Source organism: Heptranchias perlo, unplaced genomic scaffold, assembly GCF_035084215.1.
Source record: "Heptranchias perlo isolate sHepPer1 unplaced genomic scaffold, sHepPer1.hap1 HAP1_SCAFFOLD_129, whole genome shotgun sequence".
In the NCBI taxonomy this organism is placed as follows: domain Eukaryota; kingdom Metazoa; phylum Chordata; class Chondrichthyes; order Hexanchiformes; family Hexanchidae; genus Heptranchias; species Heptranchias perlo.
In genome coordinates, this window is record NW_027138527.1 from 18,572 (window position 1) to 34,823 (window position 16,252).

At 44.3% G+C, this 16,252-nt stretch overlaps 2 non-coding genes across 2 annotated transcripts; both read left to right on the forward strand.

Annotated features, from left to right (window-relative positions):
• The first annotated feature begins 8,033 nt into the window (after positions 1 to 8,033).
• Positions 8,034 to 8,106, forward strand: trnav-cac (transfer RNA valine (anticodon CAC)). The gene has a single exon. It is a non-coding gene; the product is annotated as a tRNA-Val (tRNA).
• A 4,111-nt stretch (positions 8,107 to 12,217) lies between these two features.
• trnav-uac (transfer RNA valine (anticodon UAC)) lies at positions 12,218 to 12,290 on the forward strand. The gene has a single exon. It is a non-coding gene; the product is annotated as a tRNA-Val (tRNA).
• The last annotated feature ends 3,962 nt before the right edge of the window (positions 12,291 to 16,252 follow it).

Sequence of the window (16,252 nt, forward strand, 5' to 3'; positions counted from 1 at the left end):
CAGTGAGCTGCTGGATTCCGTAATAAATCACAATGTACTCTTACCCCTTCTGCTGTGTTACTAAACTGGACAGGGTCCCGCAGCACTCTCCTGCTCTGTTACTGTTACAAATACTGTTATTGTTTCAGATTAAAGAAAATTATTAATAATGGAGAAATGAATTAAATCCCAGATCAGAACTACATTCAGATTGAGTCCAATTTTACTCTGATTTATTTAACAGAAGCTAGAATTACATTCTCTACACAAAATGGCTAATTGGACCTTTCCTCCGAATGTCTGGTCTCTCCTTCTCGGTCACCATTACGTCCAAATAACCAAATGTTAATCCACTTTTTTTTCAGAAGTTCACCTTTTGTTGTTTAATTCCCTCACTGCACCGCTGTCTTTGTGTTACACACCAGCTGGTGCCGTTCTCACTCAGTTTGTAGTTCAACAGTGATTTAACAGGAACAACAAATGAACCCTCTCCATGTCTCTCACCAGAACAAGCTTCTCCTTGCCCCTCAGTAAGATGGCTGCCTTACTCATGTCCATTCAGTTTCACGTTCACGGCGTTGAAATTATTGTTCATCGATTCATGGTTTCATGGTGGGTACGATGCAAGAGGGAGTCCATTCAGCCCACCATGCTTTTGCCAGCTCTTTGAAAGCGCTATCCAATTAGTCCCATTTCCCGCTCTGCTTTTCCCCCACAGCCCTTTTGGAGGCTTTGTAATAGTAGGTGTATAATGGAAATACATATATATGTGTATGTGCAAATTTAGTTGCAAATGATTGTCTCTCAATCTTTTACTCTTGAGATTCTTCTCCTTTATGAACTGGGCTTTGCTTGTGCGCAAATGAATGTTGCTGAGAGATTGTCCCTGCAACTGAGTGAGGGATCATGCTGTGCATTAGTTTTTTGAAAAAAACACTTTTTTGCTTTGGCTCTTTTATACGTCATGAATTTGTTTGAACTCTTTGGCAGATTGGAAAAAGCCACTAACTGTAAGTTGACCACAAACTACAGGCTTTTTGTCCATTGCTAATTAAAACAAGAGAAAAGAGCAAAGGTAAAGTTCGTTCACCTTTGCAAACTGCAACATAAAGGGGTAAAGTAGCAAAAAATGCCCAGAGTTTTGTCGCCTGCTCCAGCAACAGAAGAGAAAATGAGCACAGGAGTAATGTGGACCATGCAGAAAACACTAACCAGAACAGACAGACAGACCAGCACCTTTTAGGGGAGAGGTGAGAGGGAGTGGGTCAGTGAGGGAATGAATTTCAAAGCAGTAGAGAAAACCCTGCAAACTTGTATTAGAGAGAGAGAGAGAAGCAACTTGTGCTCTTCAGCCTGCCCTGAGTGTCTTTCTGTCTCTCTCTCTCTCTCCCAACTTTTCTCTCTTTTCTTTAGATTCTCTGATTTGTAACTGGGGAGTTTCTTTGTCAGTGGTGTTTGGTGAGAGATTGCCTGCCTATGTAATGGAGTGAGTGAGTGAGTGAGTGTGAATGTGTGTGAGTGAGTGAGTGTGAGGGAGCTCTGGGCTCTTGCTGTGCCTTTTCAATCACTTGCTTTGTTTTTAATCAATTCCTTTTCAGCACCTCTCTCTCCCTACAGAGGATTTTTTTTGTGGATATGCTGTAACATGAAGATGTGGAAAGAGAATTTTTGGGAGGAGGAGGAATCCTTGGACAAGAAGCTTTCTCTCCACAGGGAACTGACCGAGGCCTTCATCCCAGGCTGCATTCAATGTGGCTCATGTGAGTTTTGCCTGGGTCACTGTGGGATCGGTGGGAGCACTGTGGGATCACGGGTTGCTGTGGGATCACTGGGATACTGCAGGTTCACTGGGGCACTGGCGGCCATTTTGTTTCAGCTTCATGGGGTGACAGGAGAAACTACTTTACCCATTCTATGTAATATAGAAATATTATATACATATATATATATACATATATATATATCTTATTTTATATAACATGAAAGTCTCTCAAACATTTACACAAATTCAGTTTGGATACTGGGACCTCTGGGTGCACTGTGGGATCACTGGGATCACTTTGGGAGCACTGTGACATTATCACTGGGTGTGCAGGAGGATCACTGTGTCACTCTGCGATCACTGTGGGATCACTGGGTTCAATGTGGATCACTGGGACAATGTGGATCACTGGGATACTGTGCATAACTGTGGCATAACACTGGGTGTACTGTGGGGGTCACTGGGTCACTCTGCGATCTCTGTGCGATCACTGGGTGCACTGTGGATCACTGGGACACTGTGGATCAATGGGGCACTATCACTGGGTGTACTGTGGGATCACTGGGTCACTCTGCGATCACTGGGTTCTCTGCGGATTACTGGGACAATGTGGATCACTGGGACGCTGTGCAAGACTGGGGCAGTAACACTGGGTGCACTGTGGGGGTCACTGGGTCACTCTGCGATCACTGGGTGCACTGTGGATCACTGTGACACTGTGGATCAATGGGGCACTATCACTGGGTGCACTGTGGGATCAATAATCACTGTGGGGACTCTATGGGATATTTATTTACCCAGTTGGGCCGAATGACCTCTGTTTCTCTGCTGTACATTCGATGTAATTCTATGTAGTATACAAATATAGATAATGTTGTTATGATGTTGTGGGAAAACAGGGAATCCCGGAGAGACTTCCTTACACAGATGGGCCGAATGGCCTCTTTCTGTGCCGTGCAGTATTCAATGCTATATATATATATATATATATCAAAAGATAAATATTTTATATATACAAGCAAATGTTGTAAAATAGAAATAGAAATCGGGCTGAATGGCCTCTGTACTATACTCTGTTGTACTGTACATTCAATGTAAAATATATGTAACTGTATAATTCTATTATATATTATATTATACCATATATTCAACAATTTGTTGTTGTTGTCAAATAAGAAATTCAGGGGAATTTCTTTACCCAGATGGGCTGAATGGCCTGTTTCTGTGCCGTGCTGTATTCTATGTAAAATATATATAAAGAAATGTACGGGGTTAAATTCGATAACCCCCGAATCCGGGCGCGGGGGGCGATTAACCCCCGAGTGATTAACCTGCACCCGGTCGTTGAGATGCAGACAGTCCGTGAGATTGGTGCTGCCTGGTGATTTACCTGATTCCTGCGAGCAGTCAGGCCTGGCTGTGCTGTTGAGCGGCTTCTCACCAGCAGGGGGGCCCTGATATTGCGTGAGTGGTGAGCGCCTCGAAAAGGCAGCCCGCACCTCTGAAAGGCAGGCTGCACCTCTTAAAGGCAGCCCGCACCTCTTAAAGGCAGGCTGCACCTCTGAAAGGCAGCCGGCACCTCTTAAAGGCAGGCTGCACCTCATAAAGGCAGGTTGCACCTCTTAAAGGCAGGCTGCACCGATTAAAGGCAGCCTGTACCGATTAAAGTCAGGCTGCACCTCTTAAAGGCAGGCTGCACCGATTAAAAGCAGGCTGCACCGATTAAAGTCAGGCTGTACCCCTTAAAGGCAGGTTGAACCTCTGAAAGGCAGCCCGTACCTCTTAAAGGCAGGCTGAACCTCTGAAAGGCAGCCCGCACCTCTCAAAGGCAGCCCATACCTCTCAAAGGCAGGCTGAACATCTGAAAGGCAGGCTGCACCTCTTAAAGGCAGGCTGAACCTCTGAAAGGCAGGCTGCACCTCTTAAAGGCAGGCTGCACCGATTAAAGTCAGGCTGGATCTCACAAAGTCAAACATTTGATTCAGATTCAAACCTCCGGGGTAATTTCCTCTCGTACAGTTTTGATTGGCAGCTTCTTTTGAATTAAACAAACCATTGCTTAAAATGACTGGCTCCCAGTCACTGTTTTGAAGCCATTTTTCACCTTGTCTTTTTCAAACTGGTGAGTCTGTTTGGAATCTCTGAGAATGTTAATCAAGTCGACAGCTTCCATAGTTTGTGATAAAAAGACAACAAAGAACCAGGATGTTCGAAAGTTCGGTCACAGTTTCGTATAGTATTTGTGAATTATTTATTATTTTCTTTTCCATTAAGGATCTGGTTGAGCTTTACAGTAAAACTGTTGTCTTACTGCTACTATTTTGTTTGTTCTCTTATTGTTTCATCAATTTGTTTGGCAGTTAAAGTCTAAAACAAGCACTAGTGTAGTGTGAATCTATCTCCCTCTGAAGAGCAGGCACTATTAGGCACTGGATAGAACGAGTGGGCTGAGATAATCTGAAGGGGTTTCACTGTTCATTACCTGGAGCCCTTCAAATGTTACATTGATATCAGGACAAGCGGAAACACTGAGACATTGGGAGTGAAGCCTCACCTAACAGAGGAGCTGCTTTTTCAAGCTTAGAAATACAGCTGATTTTAAATCAGCAAACATTCACTTCATTAAAGTAGACAAAAAGGCAACTATCTCTGAACTGTCGCCACTCTCTTAAAAACATAGATATTTTACTGATCGGGGAATAATGGTCTTGTTCAAACTGTACAAAATAAAAATCAATTGTGATCTTTTTAAAATAATGAACTGATTTAAAGCATTGTCCAACCAAACAAAGGCACCAAGAATTCCCAGGACATTGAGAGATTATGTGAGTGGGCAATACTGTGGCAAATGGAGTTCAATGTGGGGAAATGTGAGGTCATCCACTTCGGATCTAAGAAAGATAGATCAGAGAGTTTTCTAAATGGTGAGGAGCTCGGAACTGTGGAGGAGCAGAGAGATTTAAGGGTCCAAGCACAGAGATGATTAAAAGCTAGTGGACAGTTACAAAAATAATTAAAACGGCTAATGGAATGTCGGCCTTTATTTCAAGAGGGCTGGAATATAAAGGGGTGGAAGTTATGTTCCAGCTGTACAGAGCTCTGGTTAGACCACATCTGGAGGACCGCATTCAGTTCTGGGCACTGCAACTCAGGAAGGATATATTGCCAATGGAAGGGCTGCAGCGCAGATTCACCAGAATGATCTCGTGGCTAAAAGGGGTTAAATGATGAGGACAGGTTGAATAGACTAGCCTTGTATTCCCCTGAATAAAGAAGATTAAGGCGTGATTGAATTGAGGTGTTTAAGATGATGAAAGGATTTGATAGGGTAGATAGAGAGAAACTACTTCCTCTGTTGGGGGAGTCCAGAACAAAAGGCCATAACCTTAAAATTGGAGCTCGGCCGTCCAGGGGTGATGTCAGGAAGCACTTCTTCACACAAAGGGTCGTAGAAATCTGGAACTCTCTCCCACAAAAGTCTGTTGAGGCTGGGGGTCAATCCGAAATTTCAAAACGGAGATTGATAGATTTTTATTAGTCAAGGGTATTGATGATTAAGGAACCAAGGCGGGTAGATGGAGTTAACATACTGATCAGCCATGATCTAATTGAATGGCAGAACAGGTTGAGGAGCTGAATTGTCTACTCCTGTTCCTATGTAACAGGCTCGTGTGGCTGAATGGACTTCTCTTGTTCCTATGTAACATGCTCGAGGGGCTGAATGTTCTCATCTTCTTCCTATATTATCATGCTCGAGGGGCTGAATGGACTCCTCTTGTTCCTATGTAACATGCGCGACAGGCTGAATAGCGTCCAGATCCTGTATAACAGTCTCGAAGGGCTGAATGGCTTCCTCTGTTCAAGTGCAACGAGCTCGAGGGGCTTAATGGCCGAGTCCTATTCCAGTGTAATCGGCTCGAGGTGCTGAATGGCCTTCAGTTCCCGTGGAACACGCTCGTGGGGCTGAATGGCCTGCTGCTGTTCCTATGTAACAGGCTTGAGGGGCTGATTGGCCTCCAGATCTGATGTTTCGGGCTCGAGGGGCTGAATTGCCTTCAATTCCCGTATAACACGCTCGAGGGGCTGAATGGTCTGCTGCTGTTCCTGTGTAACAGGCTTGAGGTGCTGATTGGCTAACAGATCTAGTCTAAGGTGCTCGAGGGGCTGAATGGCCTCCTCCTGTTGCTATCTTACAGGCTTGAAGGGTTGATTGGCGTCTAGTTCCTATATAACAGGCTCGAAGGGCTGAATGGCCTTCAGTTCCCAGATAACAGGCTCGAAAGGCTAAATGGCCTCCTCCTTTTGATATTTGACAGGCTTGAGGGGTTGATTGGCCTCAAGTTCCTGTATAACAGGCTCAGAGGGCTGAATGGCCTCCTCCTGATTCTATGTAACAGGCTTGAGGGGATGATCGGTCTCCAGTAACGATGTAACGGGCTTGAGGGGCTGAATGGCCTCCTCCTTTTCCTGTGTAACAGCCTTCAGAGGCTGAATGGCCTTCAGTTCCCATATTAAAGGCTTGAGGAGCTCAATGGCCTCCTTCTGTTCCTGTCGAACAGCCGTGAAGGACTTGCGGCCAATTTGTCCAAGATGATTGCCAGACTTGCTGCCATTTTGTCCAAGATGTCGGGCGAACTTGCCACCATTTTGTCTAAAAATTAGAGCCGAACCTTTCAGGAGCGAGATGAGAAAACATTTCTACACACAAAGGGTGGTAGAAGTTTGGAACTCTCTTCCGCAAATGGCAATTGATACCAGCTCAATTGCTAAATTTAGATTTGAGATTGATAGCTTTTTGGCAATCAAAGGTATTAAGGTATATGGGCCAAAGGCGGGTTTATGGAGTTAGATCACAGATCAGCCATGATCTTATCAAATGGCGGAGCAGGAACGAGGGGCTGAACGTCCTACTCCTGTTCCTATGTTCCTATGATATTATTTATATGGAATTCCGACAGGCATTTGATAAGGTTCCACACAATAGACTGTTGGCAAAAATGAAAGCGCATGGAACTTGAGGCAATGTATTGACATGGGTAGAGAATTGGTTAGGAGATCGTAGTCAGAGAGTGGGGATAATGGGTACATACTCCAATTGGCAGGATGCGACTAGTGGTGTCCCCCAGGGATCTGTAACTGGGGTCTCAGCTTGTCACCATATTTATCAATGACTTAGATGAAGGAACAGAGAGTCGTATATCCAAGTTTGCTGATGAGACTCAGTTAGGTGGTACAGTGAGTAGTGTGGATGCGAGTGGAAAGTTGCAAAGGGACATTGATAAATTTGGTGAGTGGGCAGAACTATGGCAGATGGAGTTCAATGTGGGGTAATCCACTTTGGACCTATGGTCAGGGTATTTTCCAAATGGTAAGAAGCTCGGAACTGTGGAGAAGCAGAGAGAATTAACGGTTCATTTACATAAATCAGTAAAAGCTAACGGACGGGTCCAAAAATAATTTAAAAGGCGAACGGAGTGTTAGCCCTTATCTCAGGGGGCTGGAATATAAAGAAGTGGAAGTTATGTTCCAGTTATATAAAGCTCTGGTTAGACTGCGTCTGGAGTAACTGCGTTCAGTTTTGGACACTGCACCTCAGGAAGGATAGATTGACCTTGGAGGGGGTGCAGAGCAGATTCACCAGAATGTTACCGCGGTTAAAAAGGTTAAACTATGAGGACAGGCTGCATGGACTGGGCTCGTATTCCCTCGAGTACCGAAGATTGAGGGGCGGTCTGAGCGAGGTGTTTAACGTGTTTAAATGAGTCGATAGAATAAAGAGAGAGAGAATCAATTTCCTCTGGGGAATCAAGAACGAGGGGGACAGAACCTTAAAATTAGAACCATGCTATTCAGGTTCGAAATCAGGAAGCACTTTTTTACACAAAAGGCAGTAGAAGTCTGGAACTCTGTCCCCCAAAAGACTGTGGATGTTCAATTGAAGCTTTCAAGACTGAGATCGATAGATTTTTGTTGGGTGAGGGTATCGAGAGATCGGGAGCAAAGACGGGTAAATGGATTTGCGGTTCAGATGATCTATGATCTAATTGAAGGGTGGAACAGGTTCAAGGGGCGAAATGGCCTCCTCCTGTTCCCAATGGAAATGTTGAGAATATGCTTTATTGATGCTGTGATGCCAGGTCCCACACCTGTCAAAACAAGGCCACATTTGGGAGTTTAATAACTTTGAAATGAACATTTTTCTTTTGTGACTTGTGCAACTTCGATCAATTGAATAGTTATGAAAGAGAATCAATGCCGTCATTCTAATTTCTGGCTGACCACCAAAGCAAAGGTTTCCGTAGTGTAGTGGTTATCACGTTCGCCTCACACGCGAAAGGTCCCCGGTTCGCTCCCGGATGGAAACATTATGTTGGGGCAGATGTTTTTTTCATCTGTGAAAGAGCCGGTCCTGTTAAATTTAACACAAATTCGTGGTCTCACGAGCATTGAACATTTTAAACCGAGCCCTTCAAAATACAGTGTGTAAAATGAGAAGGGATAAAAAGTTTATCGCACAAAAGAAATGATTTCAAACTTCCCTCAGTCGCCTTTCTGCAAAATAACGTTATCGGTTAATTAATGGTGATGAAAACAATGATCGTTTTTTTTTTCTTGCCACAGCCTTTCAATTAGTTCATGCGACTAATATAACAAGTGTTCAAAAGTTGTTTTTCTGACCGGGAATCGAACCGGAGCCACGGCACCCTCTGAAGAGCAAGCACTATTCGGCACTGGATCGAACGAGTGGGCTGGAACCCTTCAAATGTTGCACTGATATCAGGATAAGCGGAAACACTGATACATTGGGAATGAAGCCTCACCAACAGAGGAGCTGCTTTTTCAAGCTAAGAAATACAGCTGATTTTAAATCAGCAAAATTTCACTTCATTAAAGTAGACAAAAAGGCAACTATCTCTGAACTGTCGCCGCTATCTGAAAAACACAGACATTTTATTGATCGGGGAATAATGATCTTGTTCAAACTGTACAAGTTAAAAATCATTTCGAATCTTTTAAAAATAACAATCTGATTTCAAGCATTCTCCAACCAAACAAAATCACCAAGCATTCCCAGGATATTGGGAGATTATGTGAGTGGGTAAAACTGTGGTAAATGGAGTTGAATGTGGGGCAATGTGAGGTCATCCACTTCGGATCTAAGAAAGATAGATCAGAGAATTTTCTAAATGGTGAGGAGCTCGGAACTGTGGAGGAGCAGAGAGATTTAGGGTCCAAGTACAGAAATCATTAAAAGCTAGTGGACAGTTACAAAAATAATTAAAAAGGCTAATAGAATGTTGGCCTTTATTTCTCGAGGGCTGGAAAATAAAGGGGTGGAAGTTATGTTCCAGCTGTACAGAGCTCTGGTTAGAGCCCATCTGGAGAACTGCATTCAGTTCTGGGCACTGCACCTCAGGAAGGATATATTGGCCTTGGAAGGAATGCAGCACAGATTCACCAGAATTATAGCCGGGCTAGAAGGGTTATATTATGAGGACAGGTTGAATAGACTAGGCTTTATTCCCCTGAATATAGAAGATTAAGGGGTGATCTAATTGAGGTGTTTAAGATGATTAAAGGAGTTGATAGGGTAGATGGAGAGAAACTACTTCCTCTGGTGTGGAATCCAGAACAAGGGGGAATAACCTTAAAATTAGAGCTCGGCCGTTCAGGGTTGATGTCAGGAAGCACTTCATTCTGTTGAGGCCTGGGGTGAATACGAAATTTCAAAACGAAGATTGCAGATTTTTGTTAGGCATGGGTATTAATAATTAAGGAAACAAGGCGGGTAGATGGAGTTAAGATACAGATCAGCCATGATCGAATTGAATGGCGGAACAGGTTGAGGAGCTGAATTGTCTAATCCTGTTCCTGTGTAACAGGCTCGTGTGGCTGAATGGACTCATCTTGTTCCTGCATTAACATGCTCGAGGGGCTGAATGGACTCCTCTTGTTCCTATGTAACATGCGCGAGGGGCTGAATGGCATCCAGATCCTTTATAACAGTCTAGAAGGGCTGAATGGCCTCCTCCTGTTCCAGTGCAACAAGCTCGAGGGGCTTAATGGCCGAATCCTATTCCAGTGTAATAGGCTCGCGGTGCTGAATGGCCTTCAGTTCCCGTACAACACGCTCGAGGGGCTGAATGGCCTGCTGCTGTTCCTATGCAACAGGCTTGAGGGGCTGATTGGTCTCCAGGTGTGGTATAACGGGCTCGAGGGGCTGAATTGCCTTCAGTTCCCATATAACAGGCTCGAGGGGCTGAGTGGCCTCTTCTTGTTCCTATTTTACAGGCTTGAGGGGCTGATTGGCCACCAGATCTGGTGTAAGTTGCTCGAGGGGCTGAATGGCCGCCTCCTGTTGCTACCTTAGAGGCTTGAATGGTTGATTGGCGTCTAGTTCCTGTATAACCGGCTCTATGGGCAGAATGGCCTTCAGTTCTCAGATAACAGGCTCGAGGGGCTGAATGACCTCCTCCTTTTGCTATTTGACAGGCTTGAGGGGTTGATTGGCCTCAGGTTCCTGTATAACATGCTCGAAGGGCTGAATGGCCTCCTCCTGATTCCATGTAACAGGCTTGAGGGGATGATCGGCCTCCAGTAACGATGTACCGGGCTTGAGGGGCTGAATGGCCTCCTCCTTTTCCTGTGTAACAGCCTTCAGAGGCTGAATGGCCTTCATTTCCCATATAAGAGGCTTGAGGAGCTCAATGGCCTCCTTCTGTTCCTGTCGAACAGCCGTGAAGGACTTGCCGTCATTTTGTCCAAGATGGCCACCGTGCTTACAGCCATTTTGTCCAAGATGTCCGGCGAACTCGCCACCTTTTTGTCTAAAAATTAGAGCCGGACCTTTCAGGAGCGAGATTAGAAAACATTTCTACACACAAAGCGTGGTAGAAGTTTGGAACTCTCTTCCGCAAACGGCAATTGATACCAGCTCAATTGCTAAATTTAGATCTGAGATAGATAGCTTTTTGGCAATCAAAGGTATTAAGGAATATGGGCCAAAGGCGGGTTTATGGAGTTAGATCACAGATCAGCCATGATCATATCAAATGGCGGAGCAGGAACGAGGGGCGTGATTGGCCGACTCCTGTTCCTATGTTCCTATGATATTATTTACATAGAATTCCGACAGGCATTTGTTAAGGTTCCACACAAGAGACTGTTGGCAAAAATGAAAGTCCATGAAACTTGAGGCAATGTATTGACATGGGTAGAGAATTGGTTCGGAGATGGGAGACAGAGAGTAGGGACAATGGGTACATCCTCCAATTGGCAGGATGGGACTAGTGGTGTCCCCCAGGGATCTGTAACGGGGTTCTCAGCTTGTCACCATATTTATCAATGACTTAGATGAAGGAAGAGAGAGTCGTCTATCCAAGTTTGCTGATGAAACTAAATCAGGTGGTACAGTGAGTAGTGTGGAATGCGATTGGAAAGTTGCAAAGGGACATTGATAGATTAAGTGAGTGGGCAAAACAATGGCAGATGGAGATCAATGTGGGGTAATCCACTTTGGACCTATGGTCAGGGTATTTTCCAAATGGTAAGAAGCTAGGAACTGTGGAGAAGCAGAGAGAATTAACGGTTCATTTCCATAAATCAGTAAAAGCTAACGGATGGGTCCAAAAATAATTGAAAAGGCTAACGGAGTGTGAGCCTTTATCTCAGGGGCTGGAATATAAAGAAGTGGAAGTTATGTTCCAGTTATATAAAGCTCTGGTTAGACTGCGTCTGGAGTAACTGCGTTCAGTTTTGGACACTGCACCTCAGGAAGGATAGATTGGCCTTGGAGGGGGTGCAGAGCAGATTCACCAGAATGTTACCGGGGCTGAAAAGGTTAAATTATGAGGACAGGCTGCATGGACTCGGCTCGTATTCCCCCGAGTATAGAAGATTGAGGGGCAGTCTGAGCGAGGTGTTTCACATCTTTAAATGATTCGATAGAATAGAGAGAGAGAATCAATTTCCTCTGGGGAATCAAGAACGAGGGGGACATAACCTTAAAATTAGAACCATGCCATTCAGGTTCGAAATCAGGAAGCACTTTTTTACACAATGGGCAGTAGAAGTCGGGAACTCTGTCCCCCAAAAGCCTGTGGATGCTGGGGCCAATTGAAGCTTTCAAGACTGAGATCGATCGATTTTTGTTGGGTCAGGGTATCGAGGGATAGGGAGCAAAGGCAGGAAAATGGATTTGAGGTTCAGATCATCTCTGATCTCATTGAAGGGCGGAACAGGTTCAAGGGGCTGAATGGCCTCCTCCTGTTCCCAATGGAAATGTTGAGAATATGCTTTGTTGAGGCTGTGACGTCAGGGTCATCCCCTGTCCAAACAAGGCAGGCCACATTTGGGAGTTTAATAACTTTGAAATGAACATTTTTCTTTTGTGACTTGTGCAACTTCGATCAATTGAATTGTTATGAATGAGAATCAATGCAGTCATTCGAACTTCTGGCTGATGATTGAACAGAGGTTTCTGTAGTGTAGTGGTTATCACGTTTGCTTTACATGCGAAAGGTCCCTGGTTCAATCCCGGGCAGAAACATTATGTTGGGGCAAATTTATTTTCTCATTGTGAAATAGCCGGTCCTGTTAAATTTAACACAAATTCGTGGTCTCACGAGCATTGAACATTTTAAACCGAGCCCTTAAAAATACAGTGTGTAAAATGAGAAGGGATAAAAAGTTCATCGCATAAAATAAATTATTAAAGTTTTCCAAATTCCCTCAGTGGCCTTTCATTCTGCAAAATAACCTTATCGGTTAATTAATGGTGATTAAAACAATGATTGTCTTTTTTTTCTCTTCCATGCGATTGATATAACAAGTGATCAAAAGTTGCTTCCCTGACCAGGAATCGCACCGAGGCTACGAAGGTAACAGCGCCAAATCCGAACCACGAGACCACCAGGGAACTCTGATGGCTGTATTATCAGATTTAACATGGAATTCCCTTTCTCTGTGATTCAACTTTTAATTCTTTTTAGCTCCTGATTGCGGATATTCCCGTGTTTCAATAGGAATAAAGTGCAATAGGCTCAGGAAAACCCGGGGAGGTGGCATCCCGCTCACCGAGCCTTTCCAGCAGCATTTATCTCACCAAGCACTGGAGTGAGTGAAACTGTCTCCTGGCGGGGGGTCTCAATGTGGAAAGGGTGGCGAATGAGGGAATCATTTGTCAGTGAGGATGGCCGAGCGGACTAAGGCGCTGCGTTCAGATCGCAATCTCATTTGGAGGCGTGGGTTCCAATCCCACTTCTGACATCTGCTATTTTATTTGCCGCTTGAGCTGCAGTTGATTTTTCGGCCCAGTTGATTTGCTCTTCCCGCAATCACCAACCCGGTCTCGATCCACGGCACGTTTTGACGCCCACCGGCTCGTCCCTGAACCGAGCTTTAAACGAAAGTATGCTGGAAGCACAAGGCGGTCATTCAACAACTGTGGAGAGAACAGACACTTGGGGAAATGTACCATAGGAACAGGAGTCGGCCATTCAGCCCCTCGAGCCCGCTCCTCCATTTGATGAGATCATGGCTGATCTGTGATCTAACTCCATATCCCTGCCTTTGGCCCATATCCCTTAATACCTTTGGTTGCCAAAAAGCTGTCTATCTCAGATTTAAAATTAACAATTAAGCTAGCATCAATTGCCCTTTGCGGAAGAGAGCTCTCAACTTCTACCATCCTTTGTGTGTAGAAGTGTTTTCTAATCTCACTCCTGAAAGATCTGGCTCTAATTTTTGGACTGTGCCCCCGAGTTCTAGAATCCCCAACCAGAGGAAATAGTTTCTCTCTATCCAGAAAACGTCAATGACACAGTCAATGAAAGGTGCAGTTCACGAAGGCGGCTCACCAGCACCTTCTCAAGAGCAATTCGAGATGGGCAATAAATGCTGACCTTGCCATTAACACCCACATCCCATGAATGAAGACAAAAAAAGTCGCCTGCATGGCCGAGTAATTTCCTGCTGCTAAACGACGGGAGGAATGAAACCATCGGCTTCAGTCCTTTGAACGAACTGTATACACTTGCCGTCGAGCTCAATCCCCACTTGGTCCTCTGCCCCGAATATCCACTGAATCAGAGAATCCTCCATAACATCGAATCACAGCATGGAAACATCATAGAAGGAGGCCATTCGGCCCATCGTGCCCGTGCCAACTCTTTGAAAGAGCTATCCAATTAGACCCGCTCCCCTTCCCTTTCCCCATCGCCCTGCAACATTTTCCCCTTCAAGTATTTATCCAGTTCCCCTTTGAATGTTATTATTGAATCTTTTTCCACCACCCTTTCAGGCAGTGCATTCCAGATCATGTCAACTCGCTGCGTAAAAACATTCTCCTCATCTCACCTCTGTTGCCAATTACCTTAAATCTGTGTCCTCTGGTTACCATCCTTTCTGGCACTGGAAATAGTTTCTCCTGATTTATTCTATCAAAACCGTTCATGATTTTGAACACCTCTGTTAAATCTCCCCTTAACCGTCTCTGCTCTAAGGAGAACAACCCCAGCTTCTCCAGTCTCTCCACCTCACTGCAATCCCTCATCCCTGGCACCATTCTAGTAAATCACCTCTGCACCCTCTCCAAGGCCTTGACATCCTTCCTAAAGTGTGGTGGGCAGAATTGTGTGATGGCCAGCTGGGGTCTAACCAGTGATTTATAAAGGTTCAGCATAAGTTCCTTGCTTTTGTACTCTATGCCTCTATTAATAAAGTCAACGATTCCGAATACGTTTTCGTTTACAATCTCTTCAACTTGTCCTGCCACCTTCAAAGATTTGTGTACGTATACCCTCAGGTCTCTCTGTTCCTGCACCCCCTTTAAAATTGCACCATTTATTTTAAAGAGCTGGCCAACGCACGATGGGCCGAATGGACTCCTGCGATTCCATGATTCCATGTTTTTGATTACACCTCTATGAAGCGCTTTGGGACATCCCCCAGAAGTGGGAGTCAGCAGTTCACTTTCTCCCTTAACACTTCCATCTGACCTGGGCTGGACTAAATAGGTGTTTTCGTGGTGTAATGGTTATCATGTTGGCGTCACACGCGAAAAACTCCCGGTTTAATCCCGGGACAGAAACAATTTGCTGGAACTTGCTCCTCACAAACCTCCAGGCACGAGCTTTCTCTCGTGTAAATTGGGCTGCAATCCTTTCACATTCAACAACGGCTGCACCAGATTCCTCGTCTCATCACCACTGAACACTTTGAAGCAGACTCCAAAAATAAAGTGCGTAAAATGAGAAGGGATGAAAGTCAGAGAAGTTCGCGTCGTTTCGACATTTACTCGGCAAACTTGTTAGCATTTCGTTCAGTGTGAACCAGAAAGTTGTGGGTTTATTAATGGTAATTGAAAGAATCATCTAAGAGACTTGTATAATTTTGCGTAATTAAGTGAACTGTTTTGTAAAAACAAATGCGCTGACCGGGAATCAAACCCGGGCCATAGTGCTGAAAGCGCCGAATTCTAACCACTCGATAACCATAAACCCGACTTATACATTGTCAACAGATGGTTATAAATATATTGGGCTGCAGCCGTGTTAGATTGAAAATATATTTCTGATTTGTAAGATGTAAATGCATTTCATGACTGCTGCTTACAAATCTATTTAGATATATCTTTTAGTTATTCCTTTTTTGTGGGGTATATATTGTAAATGTATTTTCTGGAGATTTATTTCTCTATGTCTTACTTTTCATTACACACAAATACATAACACAGATACACAGAGATATAATGATAACCACCAAGCAGTTACACCCAAATGTATTTATAAGTGTCACAGGTGCAATCATATATATTTATAACAAGATATATCATATTGTAAAAATAATCAAAATAAATTTATAAATGGCACACATAACTTAAACACTCAATTTATAAAGAAGCATGACATCCATTTATACACATCCATAGTTTAAATTTTCACACCGTCCTGTTAGCAGTCCTGAACAAAGTCCAAACACCGAAAGTCTCAGCGTTTTTTCAGATGCTGCCCGTCCTGTTATGTATTTTGAGCAGTTCCTTTCCTGTGATGTGATGATTCTGGGTTCCGGGTGTGTGTCATTGGATTTGCTGCAGTCATGCTGCCGCGGACAGGTGAAGGCTGCTTCTGAGGCTGCCTGATACCCGGTGGGTATCGCTCCCATCAGACCTCGTAGCGCAACGTTAGCGCGTCTGAATCTAAATCAGAAAGCTGCGTATTTAAATCACGGCGGGGGTCGCATTTGGTTTTAGCGCTGGTAGAATTCTGAATAATTCCGGAATTCATATTGCATTCCCTTTTTCACAATAAACAGAACCCTGCTCTGAATTCTGCCTCACTAGTTCCCCAGTGTCAGGGAGAGAAGCGTCTGATTCACTCATTTATTTATTGCACGAAACATACACCAACACACTTATGAATTCAAAATCAGCCTGCAGCTCCACACGCACAGAGATAAACGCAGTCAGATAGACAGGGAAAAACCGGGAAAAAGACAAACCGGTTTGTCACA